Raw genomic sequence first — 6,011 nt, forward strand, 5'->3', positions numbered from 1 at the left:
ACGACGGTTCGTCCTGCAGGTCCGTCGCCAAGTTCAGAGAGTCGATTCCAGTACCCAAATTTCAGAAGTCTAAGTCTTTTGGAACGATACACCCTCGACGGCCCGTCGTGCCCATGACGGTCCGTCGTGGGTTCCGTCGACTCACACAGTTTTTCCAGAAATAAAATCTGCTGCTCAAAACGACTAAACAGGTCGTTACACTTGTCAATTAACTATTTTTACCAAATTATACCAGTCTAATTATTTATTTAAGAACGCAAAAAGAAAAGAATGTATGAATAAAATCATAACTTTACATATAGTTATTGGAAAATCCTAGGGCTGCAACATATATTTGATTTCATGTATCATATTATTGGCTTAGAACTAATCTTAGTTGTCAAATTACTGATTTATGGGGTTGATAATATGATTCGGGTTAACCACCTCTCTTCGCCTACCCCAATTAGCTATCTAACTACATCGTTGAGCGGGGATAAATAGACTAACTGGCGAGCATTTATATTTCATCCTATTTTGTAACCAAGCAAGGTGTTCGTCTTTTGGGCGTCACTCCTGAACACTAACTGCCTCAAATTAATGGGCTGACCAAGCTCTCTATATTCTCTGGTCTATCAAACCTCTCCTATGGTCAATTCGAAATTAGACACTAAATTTATTCCTAGATGGCCCGTCAAGAAATAATAAAACAAGAATATAAAAGTAATTTGAATTGACAACCAAAAATTAATTCAAAACGCCATTAATAATCAACAATCAATCTGTAGCTACAGCCCCAGAACAAGGGTTTTAGCTACTAATCTCTAAGAGAACAACAAGAAGAAAAGAACCCTAAAAATTATTGACGATTTTCTCTTTCAAAATATCTCCTCTAGATTATTTTTTTCTCATAATTATTTTTATGAACTATTTATAGATGTGAAAAATCCTAAATAAACTAATGGAGTCCAAAATAAATTAGAAAACAAAAACCAAGCGTAAAAGAATTCCACGGTTCACCGCCTCAACTCTTTGCTCCTTCAGAATCTGCCACGTGTTTGGACCGAAAATAAGTAGGTGTAAACGCGGAAGCTAGCAATGCAAACCTCGAAAGATCACGAGTAAGAAGACAACGAGAAATATATCAAAAGACACAAAGATTTAACGTGGTTCAGTCAATCGACCTACGTCCACAAAGGAGATGAGCAATCCACTATAAATATGAGAGTACAAAATACAGAGGGAAACAACCTCAACCAAATCACTTGGAATTCATGGGAGGTTCACACAAGTGATAACGTATCAAACTTGTGACTCACAAATTCTCCCTCTAACCAAAACTCTCAAAGGCCTTAAGACTACATTGTGAATGCTGATTAAGTTAGAAGGAACATTCCTCTATTTATAGAGTCCTAAACCTTTTCCTACAAGAAAAGGATTAGTCAATCCAAAACCTTTTCCTAAAAGGAAAACCTATTTATGGTAAGAAATTTAGGTCAAATAAAACCCAACACCACGTGGTTACAACTTGCAATTCAATTCAATTGGAATTCTGTCAATATTTTCCTTATGCATTATTATATTAAATTTATTCTATTAAGCTCCCTGCTTGATATCCTTCTTCAATCTTTCATCTTTAATTTGTTTTAGCCTCAAACTTCTTCAACTTTATCTCAATTTATTCCTACAAATAAGCTAAAAATCTATGCTAAAAAAAGACGAATATAAATAATAAATATGAGGCAAATAATAATTAAAATATATATTTTTGGCCTCATATCACCACCCACACTTAAACTTTTGCTCATCCTCGGGAAAACATTAAAGTTCATCTCAAATAAATCATACTAGGAATGTCATCAATAGGTCATATACCAATTTCAAACATAAAGTACAATTCTCAATCATTATGCAAGACATTCAAATAAACAACAAACATCTAACCTCCTAACCTCAAGGAAAGACTTTAAATTATCACATTTAAACTTGCTCACCTATTCTCATCAAAGAAATCTAAAAAAAAAAATCACCTATCCATCGTGAAAAAAGTGCCCTCACAAGAAGAAATAGTTCACGCACTGAAATCAAAAGATTGAATATAAATTGAGGATTTAGCATCAAAGAACAATTCTCATACTCACAAATAAAATTCATATGTATGCACAAAGAACCAATGATTTGCCCATCATGTACATCTCCACTAATTTAAGCATGCTTGAATAGAATCAAATAGGACTTTAACGGGTTGTAATGTAGGCTGGGGATGGGTAGAACAATTATATAATAGTGACTTACACTTCCTTAAGCACTTTGCAACTTTGTACTTCATCAACCATTATTTTTTTATCTTTATTTTTTAGCTCTCTCTTTAACAATTATTTCACAAGTCATTCTCATCATCTCAAGTATTTTTTTTTTAAAGTTTCCTTCGTAATAGCCACCCCAACTTACGTATTTTACATGTGTTAAGGTGCACAATGTCCTTGGAAGGACCAGGGCCATCATCAAGGTAACTTTTTTTTTAACATCACATTCTTTCCAAGAGGGCTTTTAAACAATTTGCAGCTATCATTGATTAACTTTTCACTCAACCATCCCTTTTTCTCATCATTGATAATTAGAATAAGTCTATGCTATACTGCTCAAGGAAGTAAGGTACAAAAACTAGGGATTCAACAAATAGTCAAAGGCAAAATGTGTCTATCTTTTTCGTGAAGTTTTTCCTATAATACTTGAGGTTTGATGTTAACTTAGTTATTTATATATAAAAATATTGTATTGATGTATCCGACTATATTTTTATTGCATAATCAAATTGGATAAATTACTTATGTATCCAGATATACTTGTATTCACAAATTACTATTTGTATTAATATACATATTTGAAAAAAGATGTATATAAATACAATTATCTATGTATATAAGTATCATTAAATATAAATATATGACAAACAATAAAATTCTCTCTCTACACTCTCCGCTAACAACGATAACCTAACGGCTCCGCTGAACTGCGGATATTTCCCACGCTCCATCTCATAGACTTTCGGGGATCTCTCATCGAAGCGCCGTGACAAAAAAATGGCTCCAGCAACAAAGATGACACTCTTCACAAGGAGATATGCAATTTTGCCATGGAAAGAAAAGTATAAAAGCAATATAATTTTCATGAAAAAGCAATTTCAATCAAAACCACATAAAAATATATGAAAATAGATGTATATAAATATTTTCATAAAAACGAGGATAAAATCTGTTAAAGATACCTTATAATGAATTGAAACCACGAAAATCGCTCCTAGAATCATATAAAAGGATCTTCAATTGGAAGGAATTGGGGAAAAATACAAAAAAATATGTAATATAGAGATATTGATGAAAGAGAAGGTATTGATGAGGACACAATTAATTTGAATGTTATAATAACTTTCCTATTTATTATTTTGGGAAAATGCGCAGGTACCCCCTCAGCCTATGCCCGAAATCCCAGAGACACACTTATACTATACTAAGGTCCTATTACCCACCTGAACTTATTTTATAAGTAATTTTCTACCCCTTTTAGGCCTACGTGGCACTAGTTTGAAAGAAAAAGTCAACCAGTGTTGGGCCCACAAGATAGTGCTACGTAAGTCGAAAAGGGGTAGAAAATTATTAATAAAATAAGTTCAGGGGGGTAACAGAACCTTAGTATAGTATAAGTGTGTCTTTGAGATTTTGGGCATAGGTTGAGGGGGTACTTGTGCATTATCCCTATTATTTATTAATATTAAATATATAAAAAAGTTGATTATTGATATGTAATTAACTTTGCTATTTATTGTATAATTATAGCCATATAACATAAAAAAATTAAACTATATCTAGTTTATTTAAATGTATATAGATGTTTGTCATATTCAGTACTTTTTCCATTTCGACATTTTATCATAATATTTGGGCAGTTTCAGATCCGAGTTTGATGGGTCCCAATTTGGTACAAGTAGAGGAGTAAAAGTCATTATAAATTCCTACTTATCAGAGATTTCAAATTGAGAAATTTAAAAAAGGAGAAGAAGGAGGAGGAGAAAATTGGGATAGAACAGAGCATAATTAAGGAGAAATAAAGAAAAAATAAAAGGGTCAATATTTTAATTTTAGTAGAGCGGGTCAATAAATAGATAAATAGTTTGCTCTTACAATTTTGGTTAGAACCAAGAATTCCATATCAACAAATTTTAATGAAAAATAATGGGAAAATGCACAAGTACTTCCTCAACTTATGCCCGAAATTTTAGAGACACACTTATACTATATTAAGGTCCTATTACCCCCCTAAACTTATTTTATAAGTAATTTTCTACCCCTTTTCGGCTTACGTGGCACTAGCTCGAAAAAAAAGTCAACCAACGTTGGGCCCACAAGATAGTGCCATGTAGGACGAAATGGGGTAGAAAATTATTAATAAAATAAGTTCAGGGGGATAATAGGACCTTAGTATTGTATAAGTGTGTCTCTGAGATTTTGGGCATAGATTGAGGGGGTACTTGTGCATTATTCCAAAAATAATAATTAAATAAGTTGATTGACTTTCTATGCAAAGAACTCGTAATTGAGTCAGCAGCGGAGCTATGACTTGGCAAGGTTGGTCAGATGACCAACCTTAATTGGAAATTTTTTCCGAATATATATACTAAATATCGATTTTTTTAGATATATATTAACAGTTGAATAACCTTGACACAATAAAAGTTGTCAGCTAGTGGTTAAGGGTGTGCAAAAATATCATTGCGTCTCGGGTTCGAGCCTCACAATGGTGATTTTTTGAAATTTTCTCATAATTCCATTTTTTTCTCTTAGAAAAGGCAAAATTCAGCCCGGGTTTGATTCCGGGCTTAAACATTTCACTTTTTTTTTGTATTTATTTCGTTTTTCTCTTGAGAAAAAGTACAAAAACTACTATTTTTAAGTTAAGAAAATAAAAGGTCTATTTTTTACTTTTCTTATTTATTTTGAAAAAATAGATTCATAGTTGTTATTTCCTTTTAGTTTGTTGTCTTCTTCTTTTTCCAAAAACTCTTTATAACTTTACTCTTTACCTTTCTCTCTTCTTAACTTTCATCAGGGGCGGAGCTAAAACCTATTAAGGGTGGTCAGGTGAACACATAGTCAAGTGGTTGGTGTAGTCATTTATCTCATGGAGGTCCATCAAGAATTAGCTCCCGGTGCGACTTAATCCCTACTAGCTTTTTTAAAAAAATACAAATCTTTTTTAAACAAAAAAAACACACAATTTTTTTGTGAACCTACTAAAAAATCTCTTTTTAAACAAAAAAACACAGAAAGTTTTGTGCATCTATTCATCGGTAAAAAAAAAAGTTTTGAGTACCTACTCCGCTAACAAAAATTATCAAACTTTTAAAAGGTTGAACACCCATGTCGAAATTTTTAGCTCCGCCACTGAATTTAGTGACTTTTAAGTTGAAATCAAATTTGAGTAAATTTCTCTGAAAAAAAATTGATGGTTGAGTGATTATGAAAGATATTAACCACTAACCTAACACCACAATAAGTTATAATAGGAATAGGTAAGTACCATATCCATTCAACAAGTTGTACAAGTGATTTTTTTTAAATAAAAATTATTATATTAAGACTAGTTCTGATAATTTAAGCCCACATTTAGCTGATTTGTTCAAATAGCTCATCAAATATGGGCTGAAAGAGTGATTTTAAATGTGTAATATTATGGCTTATACCCATATTTTACTAATTAGAATATGTATATTTTATGGGTAATCTACGAGTCATATATGAGTATTGCAAGTTTTCTTCGAATTTTCAAAGAACGGTCTGTTGCCAAGTTTTAGAAGCAATTTTTCAAACTTATATATATGGGTCCCTATTAATATTTCAACCCTCGATCCCCCTCCCCCCACCCCCGTTATCACCCCCCTCACCTTCCAAAAGAATAATTTTAAGTTTGTTTTTAGAAAATGTTTTCAACTCCAAAATTTTATTTTTTTCATCCCTACCATCGTCCCCCCACCC

The sequence above is a fragment of the Solanum pennellii genome, chromosome 4 (assembly GCF_001406875.1).
Source record: "Solanum pennellii chromosome 4, SPENNV200".
In the NCBI taxonomy this organism is placed as follows: Eukaryota; Viridiplantae; Streptophyta; class Magnoliopsida; order Solanales; family Solanaceae; genus Solanum; species Solanum pennellii.